This window comes from Rhinolophus sinicus, chromosome 3 (assembly GCF_057876585.1).
Source record: "Rhinolophus sinicus isolate RSI-liver-muscle chromosome 3, RSI-T2T, whole genome shotgun sequence".
Taxonomy (NCBI): Eukaryota; Metazoa; Chordata; class Mammalia; order Chiroptera; family Rhinolophidae; genus Rhinolophus; species Rhinolophus sinicus.
In genome coordinates, this window is record NC_142503.1 from 97,271,913 (window position 1) to 97,291,448 (window position 19,536).

General features: G+C 42.4%; 1 pseudogene across 1 annotated transcript; it reads left to right on the top strand.

Annotated features, from left to right (window-relative positions):
* Window positions 1–2,347: 2,347 nt before the first annotated feature.
* On the top strand, window positions 2,348–2,795 carry LOC109449741 (large ribosomal subunit protein eL34 pseudogene; annotated as a pseudogene). Its single transcript, XR_016020554.1, has one exon. The product of XR_016020554.1 is annotated as a large ribosomal subunit protein eL34 pseudogene (transcript).
* The last annotated feature ends 16,741 nt before the right edge of the window (window positions 2,796–19,536 follow it).

The following is a 19,536-nucleotide window of genomic DNA, read 5'->3' on the forward strand; positions in this document are numbered from 1 at the left end:
TTAGGGAAGAATTCATACCTGTGAGACCTGGCTCTGACACACCTGAGCCCAGCCCAAGTGAGAACAGAAGGCTGCCCTCCAATGGCCTCCTGCCAACTTAGCTAGGTGACCACCAATTAGTCTCTGTTAACATATGTGCCCTTCCCCTGCCCCTGCCACTCAGTTGTGGGTGGTGGTGGTGGTGGTGGCAGCGGTGGTTTATGTTCTAAGCCAAATATTGTCAAGTCATGGAAAGGTGCTTCAAGTTTTTGTAAAGGATGTATGTGTGGCCAAGTTAACAAGCGCCCTTTGTGTCCCAGAACCACCTCAGAGCTCAGCGTCTGCTTTCTCTGCATTGATGACAAATTTGATTTGGGGCTTTTAGCAGCAGTCTGCGTGGCTGCATTTCACTGAGGACTCAATCGGTTCTGTTACTTAAGGCCTTCCAGATGCTTCTTCCTGTCTCTCTTTTTTCAGTGTCTTGTTGAATGACATGGCACATCCCTCATCAATTTGCTGACTTCTCCCTCATCCACTAAAATTTGGGTTTTTTCCAAGATGTAAAAATTGTTAAATGTTACTCTGTCAACCTGAAGAAATTTCTGTTTGGATTGGTGTTTGTATCCTACTGGGAAAAACAAAAGAAAGCAGTCCTGGTTAGCTGAGTGTGGTGGCTACTGACAGTAAGTTAGAAGTGGAAGTGAACAGGAACGGGGCTCTGGGCTTGTGACCAGAGGGAGCCATGGGCTCACAGGGGTGTTGGGAAGTGAGGCACTGGAAGACCCCTGGGGGGACCAGCCCTGCACGTTTAGAAAGCTGATGGGAGGAGCAGGGACTGCTTGAGTAAAGGCCACTTCACTCTACTTTTATATGTTAATAGCCGATTCCCAGACTAGAGAAAATAACTAGAAGAAAACTAGTGGATTGGAAAATATGGTAAACACTGTGTTTTTCCAAATCAGGCAATTCTCAGGACTTTCCAGACATCAACATCAGTGTTGATTTGCTGTTTCTGGCAGACCTCACTGTCTTCTATTGTACACCTATTTTCATGTCGCCATCTGCAATGTCAGGACGTAGAGAAGTCAACTCGCACATCAGTCACGGTATTTAATCCCTGGGGCTTTATTTATCGCAACCTTTGCATATTTTCCCTCTAATTAGGTTCAGCTTCTTGGCATTGATGAGGACCAGCACCAATTTGATTTCCTGCTAACCTATAGATGCTCTAATTATCTCCACAATTTTTGACTGACAATGACCTTGTTACCTTCTAATGGTACATGACAAGTAAAATAGCGAACATAATGATGCAATAATTAACATTTTGGAAGGATGTTTGCAACAGCATGTGCTGTTTATCCTTTTTCTGCCTCAGCCAGGGTGGATACGAGAAATCAGATGTGACTTGTGATGTTATGTACATATGTAGCATAAAAAGAAGTTGAACGCAGAGTCGTCCAGTGCGAGTGGCCATGCATGCATTGTGGGCACCCCCAGGCCACCTGTGTCTGCATCCATGCTGAAACACACCAGGCTTTGGTGACGTTAAATCAGTTGAAGGAGAGAGGACAACATAAGTGACTTGGGCTTTTTCTCGTTATTTTTTAAAGCTTTGCCATCATTTTGTCTGTTTGTTTCTATGAATTTCTGAGCAGTTTCCTAGACAGGTGAAGTTTCTTTTCACTAGAATAGGGTCATTTAACAGATAGAAAATTATATCATCAAAGACAATTCCACACTGAAATTGCTGGCCTTCCTTTGGGACTGTCACAAGTACAAGGTAAGTTTTTCGTCTCTCACAAGAACTTCAAGAAGCCTCTGATAGGAGCTTGGACCAGCCGGCAGGGCCACACCTGCGACCACAGCACCACTCTGAAGTGTTTCTTAACATGTGAAATGAGACCATCTGACCTTAGCACAGCCTAAAGACCTGCAGGTTGTAAGCACGATGTCCATCAGCGTGGATGGGGTTTGGGTGTGTGCTGTCCCAGAGGCAGTGGGAATAGTAGACTGGATAGAGGCCCCCACACAAAAGAAAAAGGAACTGTATTTGTTTTTACAGACTAAGCCCCGATTACAGTGTTGTGAAACTCTTGATAAAGATTTGCTGACATACTTGGCAGAACCAAAGGGAGTGGGTTTCTGACTCAGGCCTTAGTGTTTCTCACCTGGTGAGGGGAGGGGTAATTAGGCAGGATATGGCTACAGCACCCAGAATATTGTCAGTCAGGGTCCCAACCTACTATCCTTCCCTGCTGTTTATAGAATCCCTGATGTAGGCAAGGTGGAGTTGAGCCTCGAGCCAGTATTTGGAGTCTGAACACGGTGGCAGAAGAGCACTGAAGCCTTCAAGACCTGTGTTTGTTCCTCTTCCGGGGACGGTGGCTACAGGCATTCAGAATGGTCCAGCGTTTGACATACCATAGGAGGCTGTCCTACAATACAGCTTCTAACAAAACTAGGCTGTCCCGAACCCCTGGTAATAGAATTGTTTACCTTTATACCAAGAAGGCTGGGAACGCACCAAAATCTGCATGTGGCGTGTGCCCAGGCCGACTCCGTGGAGTTCGTGCTGTGAGACCTAAAGTTCTGATGAGGTTGTCTAAAACGAAAAAACATGTCAGCAGGGCCTATGGTGGATCCATGTGTGCTAAATGTGTCCGTGACAGGATCAAGCGTGCTTTCCTTATCGAGGAGCAGAAAATCGTTGTGAAAGTTTTGAAGGCACAAGCACAGAGTCAGAAAGCTAAATAAAAAAATGAAGCTTTTTTTGAGTAATAAAAATAATTAAAAGGAAAAAAAAAAAAAAAAAAGACCTGTGTTTGTGTTCCAGGCAGGTCCTGGGCACACAGGCTCAGCCCCCTCAGCTCTAACTTGAATGTGTTGGCTAATATTTGAGGCTCCTCCAAGCTCTATTAGGATTTTGTATCTTTGTTGGGCCTCAGTTTGCTTTTTAAAACCTATTTACTTTCTCACATCCTGTACCATTCTCAGTGCTTCTTGGCAACTTCTTAACTACATTTATTTGCAGGCTCTCTTCCCTCTTCCCAAACACCCTGCTGTCAGATCAGACTCAACTCCATCTCCATAAAGCCTCCCTGAGTGCCTCATTTCACGCTAAGCCCTCCCTCTGGAAACCCTGTGTCGCTCTCTGTGTTCCCCTCCTCTACCCTCCCTTCAGCCCTTCTTGTTCTGGGGTTCCGTAGGGCCTCATCTTCTCTACTGCAGGTCAGAGGCCTAAAGGGGGGTCTCACAGGCAGGTAGAGGCCCCTCCTGGGTTGGGTCAGTGAACAGAAAACTGCACAGAGCCCGGGTTCTGAGATCTCTTTGACTAACCCTGTCGTGCTGGGAGGCCTGCGGGGTCTCTGCTCCCACTCCCCACACAAGAACGCAGGATATGGTGAGGCCAAAAAGGAACACCCACGGAGCCATAGGTAGGGGAGTCATACCACTATATTCTCTCTGGCGGCACTATACTCTCACTGGAGGCTGGATCCACACTGTCCGCAAACCGCCATCCACGCTTGCCAGCCCAGCCGCCATCTCCTTGCTAGCCCCCATTCTTCCTCTCTCCTAGCGTAGCCACAGCAGTTATATTAGTGGCCAATGGCTCACTGGTTACAGCTGACGGCCAACTAGCCACAGCTGATGGCCATCCAATCACATTGATGGCCATTTACTACCTGAGCCAGCACCTGTCTATGTGAGGCTGAGAGCCTGGAAACTGCTTTCTGGGGCTCTGCCCCCACACTCCACCCCTACAGGCTCTCGCCTCACAATTTACGCGACAAGCGTCTTCCGCGAGGGGCCCTGTGCGAGGAGCCTAGGGGTGAATGCAATATCCTGGACACAGCCAGGCTCTCTGGGCACAGTCAGGGTTTCTCAGGGCACCACCAGTGCTTCTGGGCACAGCCAGACTTCCTGGACTTCTTAGGGTACCACCAGTCTTCCCGGACACAGCCAGGGTTTCTCAGGGCACTGCCACTCTCTCTGGGAACAGCCCGACTTCCTGGGCACAGCCAGGGCTCTCAGGGCACTGCCACTCTCTCTGGGCCTCTCAGGGTACCCTGCTGGAACAACAGCGACTCACAATCAAGGTGCTTACATATTCTCAATGGCGGCCAGTCAAGAGACAAAAGCAAATATCCCCCAGTTCCACTCTCACTGGTTTCCAAACAAACAGTCAAGTGGTCCATTAAATTAGGGATGGAAGGCAATTCCCCATAGTCCATAGTCATTCACCAGGGCTGTCCTGGGGGTGAGGGACGACCTTGACCTCACCCTTATCTCCCACGGAGGACTCAGCAAGCGTTACCTCCTGGGACTATAAGTCCTGCATCCGGGCTGCCTGAGCAGACACTTCCCGGCCCACAGGGCTGCAACGACCTTCGCTTTCTCCGGCCTGTGCTGGTTGGGGAACCGTCCACATCTTTCCACCTCTCCACGGGGCTCCATCTCTCCAGCAGCTGCATGGCTTTTCCTGTGCTGGTGGGAGAACCGTCCACGTCCTCCCACCCCTCCACGGGGGTCCAGCTCTCCGGCAGCTGCTCCTCCTGGCCTTCCCCAGACTGGGTGTTCACACGCACAAACCGCTCCACCGTCCTTCAGAGAGCTCTGGCCGGCACCATACCCTGCTCGCTGCGCCATTTGTCGTGCGGGGAGGCCTGCGGGGTCTCTGCTCCCGCTCCCCATACAAGAACGCAGGATATGGTGAGGCCAAAAAGGAACACCCACGGAGCCATAGGTAGGGGAGTCATACCACTATATTCTCTCTGGCGGCACTATACTCTCACTGGAGGCTGGATCCACACTGTCCGCAAACTGCCATCCACGCTTGCCAGCCCAGCCGCCATCTTCTTACTAGCCCCCATTCTTTCTCTCTTCTAGCATAGCCACAGCAGTTATATTAGTGGCCAATGGCTCACTGGTTACAGCTGGCGGCCAACTAGCCACAGCTGCTGGCCATCCAATCACATTGATGGCCATTTACTACCTGAGCCAGTACCTGTCTATGTGAGGCCGAGAGCCTGGAAACTGCTTTCTGGGGCCCTGCCCCCACAAACCCACATACATCCTGATGCAGTGCACAACCATGCACACAAACCTGAAACAGGTCTTTGGTTCTGTGTAATGGGCTCCGATTGTTTTTATTCCATTCTCTTCTAATTCATTTTTTTTTTTTTTTAAATGCTGGTACCACCCACTACTTCATTTCATGCATTTGGAAGTCATGGGTCTCAATCCCTAGTTTGAAAAAAGCATCACAGAAGAAATCCTCCAGACTTTACAGGAGGGTGAGACTCACCTTGGCTGAGGGTCAGGCTTTCTGCTTTCGTCCTACAGCTGCTCCTTGTTGTCTTGCCTGGGCTGTCCCTAAACCAGCCCTCGTGCTGCTGCTGGTTCTGCTCATGTCTCCCAGGTTCTACAGGGATCCTCTACTTAAAGAGGTCGGGCAAGTGGGGCCAGGACCTCCCACCTGGCCTTCAAGGGCCTGTACCTGGTGCCTGGGACCAGCCAGCTTCATCTGTGTCTTTCCCTGCACACCCTGGGCACTCCCACCTGTGTCTTTGTTCCCTCTGCTTTGTCTTCTTCATCTGGCAAGCTGAGTTTTGCTTCACCTCCGGGAAGCCTTCCCTGACTGCCTCTTGTCCCCCATCATGGTTAATTGCTTACTCTAGTGGCTCTCAAAGCGTGGTCCCTGGACCAGCAGCAGCACTACCTGGGAACTTGTTTGAAATACATAGCGGCCCCCTCCCTCCAGCCTCCTGAATCTGAAAGTCTGAAACTCTGTTTTAATGATCTCTTTTAATGAACAGGCAATTCTAATGCACAGTCAAGTTTGTGGACCACTAACTCAGCCTATGTAGAAAGGGCAATGGGATGTTCTGGCCAAATGCTGCAAAAAGAATCATCAGGTAACAGAAGATGATTGTGGAAGAGAAGCTGTGTTCTCTGACTTTCCAGCCTGATACATGATCCTCATTTGAGCCAGAAAGGTCTTTTCCACTTCCAGGTCTGCCACAATTCCTTGCTAGTGTATGATTGTAATTCATGCATCACTAGCAGTATGAGATGGGCACAGAAGTCAGCCTCTCCCTCTCCTTAGCATAATGAGAATAGTAGCCAATGTTAACTGAGTGCTTTTTGTATGCACTCTTTTAAGTGCTTTTAACATGGATTATCTCCCTTAATGTTTTCAATGGCCTTACAGGGTATAACCCAATGGGGCAAGTGAGAAAAATGAGGCCCAGAGAGATGAAGTAATTCACCTGTGTTTGAACGCATAACCTAGAATATAGATACAAACCCAGGCAGTCTCCCACTAGAGCTTGCATTATAACCATGGTCCTGTGTTACCACTGAGAAAAGACTTGCTGAGTTAATTAGCCATATAAACAGCAATTGCAGGGACATTGTTTACCCACTTAACATGCACTTGTAATTAGCATCCTATATAGTCCAGAGGCTGCAAACTGATAGCTTGGAATGAATGAATGAATGAATGAATGAATGAATGAAATGAAATGAGGATTGTGCATGGCTCAATGATGAGAATATGTCATGAACCAAGGGTTATGATTTACCCAAGTCTATACATCTAAGGTTCATTTTTTTAAAATGTTGGTCTGTGTTGTATTTGGACCACAATGATTTTAGAATACAGAAATTTTAGGAACTAATGGGATCTGATCAAAATGACAGAATGGAGTAGGTAAATGCTGTGCTTGCCTCTTCTCTGGATCACATCAAAATTACAACTAAAATACAGAACAACCATCACTGAGAATCACCTGAAGTGCAGCAGAACAGAAGTCCTACAACTAAGGACATACAGAAGAAGACACATTGAGACTGGTCAGAGCAGCGGAGGCAAAGAACAGGCCGGTCTCAATGGCAGTTAAAAATTGGGAGGGATATCTCAGCTACAGAGGTCCACCCTGAGGAGCAATGGGTCCTAGCCTGACACCAGGCTCCTCACACCATGGTTTCAGTGCTGAGGAGAGAAGTCCCCACAACTTCTGGCTGTGAAAATTAGTGGGCATTGTAGCTGAGTGAGACAGAGTGATGCTGGAGTCCCAAGTGCTCCTCTTAACGGGCCTGTGCATGGACTTACTGCTGATGGACCCACTTTCTCTGAGCTTCAGCACTGGGACAGCAGCTCGAAAGGCACTATGGACATAGGGGGAGGAACTGAATTGTCTGGTTTCTGAAAGAGGGCTCGAGGGGCAGATTCCTCCCAGACAGAAGTGCTGGCCAAAGTAACAAAGTTCCTTTGTTGAGCTCTCCCCCCACCCAGCATGCACACACAGCCAGGTGCCATATCTGAGTTTCTATCAACCTGACTAAAACCTTCGCCCATCTCTGGTGATGTTCTGAGACCGCAGCCCACCCAACTTGTTGGCCTACCCAAGACACTTCCAGTGACTTTTCCATACAAATGGCCTGTCTTGGCTCAGGCTTCAGACTTTCCTAAAATCTCTCAAAGGTTCACAAACCCCAAACAAGCAGCATCTGGCTTGCTAAGCAGCCCCAGACTTAGCCACTCCCAAGCACTTTCAAGTCCAGCACAAAAGGCAACCATCTGCATATCGCTTTATAGCTCATACCAAGTGGCCCCTGGCAGGACACATGCTGTGGCTGACCTTGGCCTGCAACAGAGCCCCTCACCAGAGGCCCCAAAACTAACACACCTGGTGGCCAGCTTCTGACCACCCAATCATCTCAACAAGTGACACACCCAAAGAGCAGACGGGGCAGGCACCAGAAGCCGGCTAAAGTGAATCCTGCTCAATAGGTTCAGCCCTTGCACAATAGCTCCTCCACTGTAGTCAGCACCAGTCCTCACAGCCAATCAGCCTGAGGATCAATCCCTCCCATTGACATGCAAACAGCAACCAAGGTTCAATGACTACAGGAGGCCACACACAACCCACACAAGGAACACACCTGCAGTACCCAGCTTAGGTGATCAGGGAGACTGAGCCACTGGATCTCACAGGATAACTACTGCATTAGGCCACTCTACAAAGACCAGAGACACAGCAGCTCTACCTAATACATAGAAACAAGCACAAGGAATCAGCCAAAATGGGGAGACATATATGACCCAAATGAAAGAATAGAACAAAGCTCCAGAAAAAGAACTAAACAAAATGGAGATAAGAAATCTACCAGATACAGAGTTCAAAATACTGGTTATAAAGATAATCAATGATCTCAGTGAGTACTTTAACAAAGAATAGGAAACAACAACAAAAAAACGGAGATAGAAAGCACAAAAAAGAACCAGTCAGAAATGAAAAATACAATAACTGAAATAAAGAATAAATTAGAGGGAATCAACAGTAGATTAGATGAAGCAGAGGACTGAATCAGCGATCTGGAAGGAAGCAGAAAACACTCCATCAAAACAGCAAAAAGAAAAAAGAATTAAAAAAATGAGGATAGTTTAAGGATGGGACAACATCATGTGTACTAACATTCACATCATAGGGGTACAAGAAAAAGAAAACAGAGTGCAAGGTAAATCTATTTGAAGAAAAGAGAGAGCAAGGAAAACCTATCTGAAGAAACAATGACTGAAAACTTTCCTAATCTGGCAAAGGAAATAGACATACAAATCCAGGAAGTGCAGAGAGTCCCAAACAAGATGAACCCAAACAGTCCCACGTAAGACACATCATAATTAAAATGCCAAAAGTTAAAGACAGAGAGAATCTTAAAAGCAGCAAGAGCAAAGCAGTTAGTTACATACAAGGGAGCTCCCATAAGACTGTCAGCTGATTTCTCAACAGGGAAGAGACTGTCATGAAACATTCAAAGTGATGAAAAACAAGGACCTACAACCAAGATTACTCTACCAGCAAAGCTATCATTTAGAATCAAAGGAGAAATAAAAAGCTTTCCAGACAACCAAAAACTAAAGGAGTTCATCACCACCAAACCAATATTACAAGAAATTTTACAGAGACTTCTTTAAGAATAAGAAGACAAAAACAAGACAAAAAATATGAATAATAAAATGACAATAACTACATATCTATCAACAATTCCTTTAAATGTAAATGGATTAAATGCTCCAATAAAAAGATATAAGGTGGCTGAATGGATAAGAATACAAGACCCTCATATATGATGCGCTTCAGATCAAAACACACACACACAGAGTTCAAGTAAAGGGATGGAAAAAGACATTTCATGAAAAATGGAAATGGAACAGAAAAGCTGGCATAAAAATACTTATATCAGATAAAATGGACTTTAAAACAAGAAACAAAGAAGGACCCAGTAATCCCACTTCTGGGTATTTATCTGAAGAAACCCAAAACACCAATTCGAAAAATCATATTCATCTATATGTTCATTGCAGCGTTATTAACAATAGCCAAGATATGGAAGCACTGTAGATAGTGGAATATTACTTTGCCATAAAAAAGAATGAAATCTTGCCATCTGCAACAACACAGATAACCTAGAGGGTATTGTGCTAAGTGAAATCAGTCAGACAGAGAAAGACAAGTGTCATATGATTCACTTATATATGGAATTAAAAACAAAATAAATAAACAAACAAAAGAGAAATAAATTCATAGCTACTGAGAACAATTTGGTTTGCCAGATGGGAGGGGGGTTGAAAGGATGGGTGAAAAGGGAGAAGGGATTAAGTACAAATTGGTAGTTACAAAACAGCATAGGGAATATAGTCAATAATATCATAGTAACGATGTGTGGTGTCAGGTGGGTACTAGATCTATTGAGGTGATCCCTTCATAAGGTATATAAATGTCTAATCACCATGTTGTACTCCTGAGACTAATATAATATTGCATGTCAACTATAATTGATAAAAATTATTTTATAAAAAAGAAATGTTATGTAGGCAAACTAGAAGTCATGACTGCACTGAGCCCATGTCCCTGAGGGGCACATACCCTGAGCTGCCTGCTACCCCATCCCTCCCCACATCCCACATGGCACTCTCCACACAGCTTCCTTACATGTTGGGCACATGTCAGTGAGCAGTTTGTGATTGGGGGTTCATTCAGATGTTTAATACAAAAGTTCTTGAAAAACAAAATATTCTTGTTGAACTAAAGTTCCAGGCAATAAAGTGACATCCTTGAAAGTGATAAAGCAACATTCAGACCCATCCCTGGTCTAAAATAATGCAACTAAAGATGCCTTCTGCTGTAAGTTCACACACCCCAACAGCAGAAAAAGTGCATAAATATGTTAGTGGGTTTGAGCAGTTGTGAAATAAATAGACAGTTATCTATTTGACAGACGTGGAGGGTGTCCTGTTGACCAGGCTTATGCTAGGTGCTGGGACTCTAACAGGAGCCAAGAAGAAAAGGCCCCTCTCTCCCTGGAGGGCTTATATCCCGGGGAAGACAACCAAGTGACAAGTTAACCAAGATAAAAATAGGAGTTTATTTGCTAATGTTCATGAAGGGAGGAAACGCCAAGATAAAAACAGGAGTGTGCAGGTAACATGTGAGAGCAGAAGTCACAGGAAGGAGCCCTGAAAGCCAAATTCAAGAGGTCTTTGGAGCTGGTACTAAGGGTCTTTCTTGCTAGGACTTTAAACTTCATCGTGTGAGCAGTTGCGAACCATGCAAGTTTCCATAAATAAAGTTTCAGGGAGATCAATCAGGTGACAGTCGAGGTGGATTCCACTAACACATGACGCCAAGCCCTTACAGTGCTGTGTAAAAGGCGTCCACTCCCAGTGCCAGGAAGGTTGTGGCTCGGTCGGGCCAGCATTGCAGGCAGATTCTGCTTCAGAGAGCAGGGAAGATTGGAGCAGTAGGAACATGACAAGAAAAGAAAAGACTACTTAATGATTAGTCAAGCCCTTCCTGTGGACAAAGCCAGGTAGCACTGAAGCAGCAGGCACCTGCATATGCATTGCTGTGTCCCAGGGTTCCGAGTCCAGCTTCTTACTTCTCTAATTTGTGGTTCTTGCTCTACTGGCAGCTTAGCCAAGTACTCACCACGTTCTGTATGTGGCAACTGAAGAACATTCCGAATAATAAACAGTTATTACTCTTAAATGTCTATTTGTGTAAGATCAGATGTAACAAGGATGAAGCATAAAACTGATTCTTTACACTGACAACAAACACTAGAATTGCTAAGCATTGTATTTTTATAAAATATTTAAAATTTCAAAATAACATTATTGACAAAAAACAGCATTATTTAAATAATATTCTGTAAAACTTTGATAGTCATTCATTACAATTTATATTTTGACTTTTAATTTTAGGAGATAATTTTGAGATTTAAAAGTAATTGAAAACCCGCAAAATAAATTTTAATTTTTAAATATTTAATTTACTCTCTGATGGAAACATTAAAATTTTGTACATTTTTTAAAATGCATTTTATTTTTGAATCCTTTAGACCAGGACGATGTACTTTTTCTGTAAAGGACAAGACAGTAAATATTTTATGCTTGGTGTGCCTTTAGGTCTTTGTCACAACTACTCAGCTCAGCTATTGTAGCATGACGCAGCCATGGGCAGGCATAATAAATGAATGGACTGTCTGATCTACAGGAAAACTTTACAGAAACAGATGGTGAGCCACATTTGGCCTGTGTAGCCAAAGTTTGCTAATTCCTGCTTTAGGCCATTAACAATGAAGTCAAGTCAACATCCTGATAAAAATAGAAAACACAAAAATGGAATTCATGAAAGAAAAAACACTGGAAAAAAAGGAAAAAAAATATTCAAAGAACTTTGGGTTAACTTTTAAAAACAGGAAAGTGTGAAAGAGCAAAGTTCTGTTAAGCATGATCTTTATACAATTTGCAAACTAAACATTACACATTTTAGACATTGAAATGTGGAGTGAGATCATTGTAAGTTAGCAGGTAGTTGTAAAAAAGAATTCAGACAGATCCAGTTACAACCTGCCCAGTTTCCATCGGTGATTAACGTTCTGCAAGGCTATAATATAATATCACAACCAGGAGATTGACACTGATAAAATTCACCAGTCTTGTTGGTTTTCCCCCATTTTAGTTACACTCAATAATTGTGCACCGTGTGTGTGTTAAGTTCTTTACAATTGTTATCACCTGTGTGGGTTCATGTCTCTACCATATCTCCTTCCTCTGGCCCCACAGCCCTCTTCTCTAGCCCTATCCTTGGCAACTACCGTATTGCCCCCAAAATAAGACCTAACCAGAAATTAAGCCTTAGCATAATTTTTCAGGATGCTTGTAATATAAGCCCTACCCCCAAAATAAGCCCCAGTTAAGATTGTCAGCCAGACGGAAACATTTAGTACATCCGTTGCAACACACAACAGATGATTGAATTATAAAATAATAATATTAATATATAAATATGGATAAATAATATCATTGACATTAATACTTCAAATAAATGATAATGTAAATGATAATTAACTATTTGTAAATACCCAAGTGGGCGCCTTCGGACGAGAGGTAAACGCCTATGTAAACAGCTGAACTCGAGACTTATTGCCGAATGACCAATCGGAGTACAGATACAATGTACAAATAACGTGCACACTTGATAATCAACAGACGTGGTTGTGGATAATATGAATCTTCATAATTCAATACGTCGTGTGTTGTAACGGATGTACTTAATGCACTCGTGTGAAATAAAGAAACGTTTTCTGAACTTTGGTGCCTACAATTTTTCGTCGCTTTTGTGTGGACCATCATTCTTAACTGTCATCATTTTTGTTGCCACTCCTGTCTCATAAGTCTTCAGTTAACACTTGATTTAATGGTAGATTTAAAGGGAATAATATTTTGCCCCCCAGACAAGATGAGTGCAAAAAGAAAGAGCTATTCCATCGAGTACAAGAAAGGAATCATGGAGGACTCCCAAAGCAAGAATCTTACGGCTTTCTGCAAAGAGAATTTGGATCTCCTAATGGTCCAAAAATGGTGAGCAGAGTACGATAACCTCAGTCAACAGGTGGATGAGGGAAATGCTAAGAAGCAAAAGTGTGGATCAGGTCGGTAACCATTATTTCCTGAGCTGGAAGACATCATCTGTGAAAGGATTGCTGACAGGAGAACAAAGGCTTTGGTTGTGCACAGGGCTGATATTCAAGCATTTGCCCTTGCAATGGCACCACAGTTAGAAATATCCCCAGAAGAATTCAAAACATCACAACACTGGCTGGATGGTTTCCTTCAGCAATAGGAATTGTCTCTAAGAAGATCGCCAACACTGTTCAAGCTGGAAGACGCTGAAGTTATTAAACGTGCACTTGCATTCAAGTCTTTTGTTGATGGCATCGACTTTTCTAGATACCAACTCTCCAACATGATTGCTATGGATGAAACTGCAGTGCTTATGGGCCAAGGACCTCAAATGACAATTGATAAGAGGGGTGCCTCGTCAATCTACATTCCCTCCACTGGTTACGAAAGTGCATGTGTTACCTGTATTTTGGCAATTCTTATTGGTGGAAAGAAAACCCCACCTCTAATCATCACTAAGGGCGAGAAAGATAAGGTTGAATGTGTTTCAGGCATTTATGTTCTTGAAACGAAAAAAGCCTGGTGCACACAAGCGGTTACAAGGAAGTGGGTCGATTTAACGCTGCCACTTGTTTTGCGAGGTGGCCAAAGAGGTCTGCTAGTCTGGGATTCAGCCAGCACGCACTGCGCTAAAGACATGAAGAACTTCTTTGCAGAGAGAAGAATAGATCAAATAATTATTCCTGCAGGAATGACTGCCTGTCTCCAGATTCTTGATATGGCAATAAACAAGCCATTCAAGGACCATTTGCACCTGGAAATCAATGACTGCATTGAAAATAGAATGGAGAGAAATCAGCGTGGAAACTTTGTGAAGCCTAGCCTGTAAGAGGTCGTGACTTGGGTGAAGAATTCATGGGGTAAAATCACTGACAGCTGTGTTGCCAGTGCACTATGAGCGGGCTACATGGACAAGAAGTGCTCATTTAAGGAGAGCTCTATTGCTGGACATGAGAGATTGGGGCCAATGGTTCTACAGGAAATGGCGTCACAAAAAATTCAAGCCAGGGTTTGGAGAGTTATGACGATATTCCAGAAGAAGATGATGTGACTATATTTGAATAAATGTAGATTTTTGTACCTGAATAAATTAATGTAGATTGTTGTACATGAAAAAATAAGACATCCCCTGAAAATAAGCCCAATGCATCTTTTGGAGCAAAAATTAGTATAAGACTTGATCTTATTTTCGGGGAAATACAGTTCTACTCTCTTCTCTAGTTCTAAAATTTTGTCATTTCAAAGTGTTATATAAATGGAATCATACCGTACATAGCTCTTTAAGATTGGCTTCTTTCTTTCTTTCTTTCTTTCTTTCTTTCTTTCTTTCTTTCTTTCTTTCTTTCTTTCTTTCTTCTTTCTCTTTTTAATTAAAGTTTATTGGGGTGACAATTGTTAGTAAAGTTACATAGATTTCAGTTGTACAATTTTGTATTACATCATCTATAAATCCCATTGTGTGTTCACCACCCAGAGTCAGTTCTCCTTCCATCACCATATATTTGATCCCCTTTACCCTCATCTACCTTGTTTCATTCAGCACAATTGCCTGGAGACTTATCCAAGTTGTGTGTAACAATAGGTCGCAGGTCATTCCTTTCTTATTGCTGAGTAGTATTCCATAGAACTATGGACTGAATTGTATTTCCCTAAAATTCAGATATTGAAGCCCTAACCTCCATCTGGCTGTTCTGGAAATAGGGCTTTTAGGATGTGATTGAGGTTAAGTGAAGTCATAAGGGTGGGGCCCTGATCTGATAGAATCTGATAGCCCTGTCTTTATAAATGAGGAAGAAACACCAAAGATCTCTCTCTGTGTGTGTGTGTGTGAATACTCAGTGAGCCAGGAACAAAGCTGTCACCAATCCCTGTTGGAACCTTGATCTTGGACTTCTCAGCCTCCAGAATGGTAAGAATATGTTTATGTTGTTTAAATCACCCAGTCTGTGGTATTTTGTGGTACATACAAAGTCACCTAATATGTTTGTTTAGCTTTCACCTGTTGAAGGAAATGTAAGCTATTCCCAGTTTGGGGAAATTGCAAATAAAGCTGCTATGAACATCTGTGTACAGTTTTTTTGTGTGAACATCAGTTTTTATTTCTCAGTGACAAAAACCAAAAAGTACACTTGCTGGGTGATATGGCAGTTGCATTTTAGTTTTTAAAGAAAGTGCCAAATTATTTCCCAGAGTGGCCGGACCATTTGACATTCCTTCCACTGCTGTATGAGTGATGAGTTTTTCTGCATCTTCAACATTTGGTAGCATAACTGTTTTTTTTATTTTGGCCATTCTGTTGGTGGTATCTCATTGCTGTTTCAATTTGAGTTTCCCTAATGACTAATAATGTTGAACATGATTATTTTCCAGCTTTATCAAGGTATGACTCACAAATGAAAATCCGATATATTTAGTTTGTACATGATGGTTTTTTTAAGGTGTACAACATGATGATTTGATGTACGTATACAATGTGAAGTGATTACCACAACTGACACCTCCATCACTGTGTGTGTGGGTTTGTTAAGAACACTTAAGATCTACTCTTTTAGCAAATCTCAAGTATACATCACATTATCATTAATTATAATCACATCCTCAGAACTTATTCATCTTACAACTTAATGTCTAGACCCTTTGACCACTGTCTCCCATTTCTTCCACTCTCCTGCTCCTGGCAACCACAGTTCTACTCTCTGGTTCTATGAATTGAACATCTCTTTATATGTTTATTTACCATCTGTATAATTTATTTAGTAAACTGTCTGTTCATCTTTTTTGCCCATTTTTAATTTTTTTTACCATTGAATTTTGAGAGTTTGTTATATATTGTAAATACTAGTTCTTTGTAAGATATGTGGTTTACAAATATTTTCTTCCGTTTTGATAAAAGTTTTGATACAGTTCAATTTAATCTATTTTTATTTTGTTGCCTGTGTTTTTTATGTCATATCTAAGAAATCACTGATAAATCTAAGATCATAAACATTTACACCTATATTTTCAGAGTTTTGTGGTTTTAGCTCCTTTATTTAGGTCTTTCATCCATTTTGAGTTAATTTTTGTATATGGTGTGAAGTAAGGATCCAACTTTATTCTTTTGCTTGAGGATATCCACTTGTCCACCATCATTTATTGAAGATGGTATTTTTTCCCATTGAATGGCTTTGGAATTCTTGTTTAAAATCAATTAACCACAGACACATGGTTATTTCTGGACTCTCAGTTCTATTCCATTGATCTACATATCTATTCTTATGTATCTAACCTTACATATAGTCAAATGATTTTTGACAATAATGCCAAGACCATTCAATGGGAAAAAGATAATCTTTTCAACAAATGGCGTTGGGAAAACTGGATATTCATTCATATGTAAAGAATGGAGTTGGATCCTTTCCTCACACCATATATAAGAATTAACTGAAAATAAATCATAGGCCTAAATGTAAGAGCTAAAACTACAAAACTATAAAATTCTTACAAGAAAGCATAGATGAAAAGTTATGACCATGATTTCTTGAATATGACACCAAAGACACAGACAGTAAAAGTAAAAATAGAGGGGCCTGCCTGGTGGCTCAGGCGGTTGGAGCTCCATGCTCCTAACTCCGAAGGCTGCCGGTTCGATTCCCACATGGGCCAGTGTGCTCTCAACCACAAGGTTTTCAGTTCAATTCCTCAAGTCCCGCAAGGGATGGTGGGCTGTGCCCCTTGCAACTAGAAACGGCAACTGGACCTGAAGCTGAGCTGCGCCCTCCACAACTAAGATTGAAAGGACAACAACTTGACTTGGAAAAAAGGCCTGGAAGTACACACTGTTCCCCAATAAAGTCCTGTTCCCCTTCCCCAATAAAATAAATAAATAAAATAAAAAGTAAAAATAGATTAAATTACACAACATCAAAATTAAAACTGTGCCTCAATGGACACAACCAATGGAGTGAAAAGACATTTACAGAATAGAAAAATGGAATAATATTTGCAAATCATATATGGGGTTGGACAATTAAGTTCATGAACACATCCTAGAAAAAGTGCCACATACCTCATTGCTGAATATCACTATGGTCACTTTTGAAGTACACCCCTTGAGAAGCTATGCACAGACACCAGTGCCTAGTCCACCCTTCAAAGCAATTTTGGAACTCTTTTTCTGGAATAGCCATCAGAGCTGTCGTCATATTACACTTGATGTCCTAGTGTCATCAAAATGTCTGCCTTTCATTATTTCCTTTATCTTTAGGTAAAGAAAAAAATCATTGAGGGCCAGATCAGTGAGTAGCGAGGGTGTTCCAATACAGTTATTTGTTTACTGGATAAAAACTCCTTCATAGACAGTGCCGTGTGAGCCGGTGCAATGTTGTGAAGCAAGAGCCATGAATTATTGGCAAAAAGTTCAGGTCATCTAACTTTTTCATGCAGAGCCTTTTCAGCACTTCCAAATAGTAAAGTTGGTTACTTGTTTATCCAGTTTGCAAAAATTCGTAATGAATAATCCCTCTGTTTTTAAAAAAAGGTTTGCAATATCATTGCAACAAGTTTGCAAACTTAATCGTCAGGCCTCGTATATGCATACAGGGGATATATATATAATCTCCATTGTATATATGTCCTACAATCTAACAACAAAACAACCCAATTAAATATGAACAAAGGCATTCAAATACTCTTTCTTCAAAGAAGATATGCAAATGGTCAACAAGCACATGAAAAGATGTTCAATATCACTAATCATCAGAAAATGTATACTTGTTAAGATGACCACCATTTAAAAACAATAGAAACAAGTGTTAGACAAGAAATTGGAATTCTTGTGCACTGTTGGTGGTATTGTAAAATGGTACAGCCACTGTGGAAAACAGTATGGCAATACCTCAAAGAATTAAAAATAGAATTGCCATAGAATTACAATTTCACTTCTGGATATATACCAATAGAACTGAAAGCATGTTCTTGAAGTAAAGAGTTATTTGAACACAAATTCATAGCAACATTATTTGCAATAGCCAAAAGATAAAAGCAATTCAAATGCCCATAACAGATGGATGAATAAATAATATGTGGTATATACATACAATGGAATATTACTCAGCATTTTCGGAATGAAATTCTGATACACGCTACAACATGGATAAACCTGGTGGACATTAAGTTAAGTGAAATAAGTCAGTCAGAAAAAGATAAATATTGTATGATTCCATTTACATGAGATTACCAGAGTAGTCAAATTCATAGAAACAGAAAATGGTGGTTGCCTTGGGGGAGGAAGAATGGGGAATTGTTTGATAGGTACAGAATTTCAGGTTTTTTAAATGATATTTTTATTTTTCAGTTACACTTGACACACAACATTACATTAGTTTCAGGTATACAATACAGTGATTAGACATCTGTATAACTTACAAAGTTATCACCCCAATAAGTCAAGTACCCATCTGACACCACACAGTTATTACAATATTATTGACTACCTTCCTGTCGTGCGGGAGACCCTTCTCGCTGCACCATTTGTTGCGCGGGAGACCCTGCTCGCTGCACCATTTGTCGTGCGGGAGACCCTGCTCGCTGCGCCATTTGTTGCGCGGGAGACCCTGCTCGCTGCACCATTTGTCGTGCGGGAGACCCTGCTCGCTGCGCCATCTTTCAGGCGGGTGGCCTGCGGGGTCTCTGCTCCTGCTCCCCACACAAGAACGCAGGATATGGTGAGGCCAAAAAGGAACACCCACGGAGCCATAGGTAGGGGAGTCATACCACCACGGTCTCACTGGAGGCTAGGCCCACTGGACGCGTGACCTGCCGTCTGCCTTTCCGCCAACCAACCGACCGACGACTCTCCTCCACTCTCTCGACCCTGTTCCTCTCTTCTCTTCCGCTCTCCTCAGCTCTGCTTGGCTCTTCGGCAATCCTCAGCAATCCTCGGCAATCCTGGGCTCTCCTCCGTAGCCGCAGCAGTTATACCAGCGGCCAATCGGCTAACCAGCCACAGCCGACAGCTAATCAGCCGCAGCCGAGCCAGCACCTTTCCACGTGAGGCCAAGAGCCTGTAAACTATTCTCTGGGGCTCTGTCCCCACACTTCCTTATGGTATACTTTACATCCCTGTGACTATTTGGTAACTACCAATTTGTACTTCAGTTCCTTTGCCTTTTTCACCCATCCTCCCAAACCCCTCTCAACTGGCAACCATCAAAATGTTCTCTGTATCTATAAGCTTGTTTCTGTTTTTATTTTTTCCCCCATTTATTTTGCTCTTTAAATTCCACATGTAAGTGAAATCATATTGCATTTGTCTTTGTCTGGCTTACACCAGTCAGCACAATAACCTCTAGGCACATCTATGTTGCTGCAGATGGCAAGATTTTCATTCTTTTTTATGGCTGAATAATATTTCATTGTATATATGTACCACCTCTTCTTTAGTCATTCATCCATTGATGGACCCCCACGTTGCATCCATATTTGGCTATTGTAAATAATTCTGCAATGAACATATGGATGCACATTTTCCTTCGAAGTAG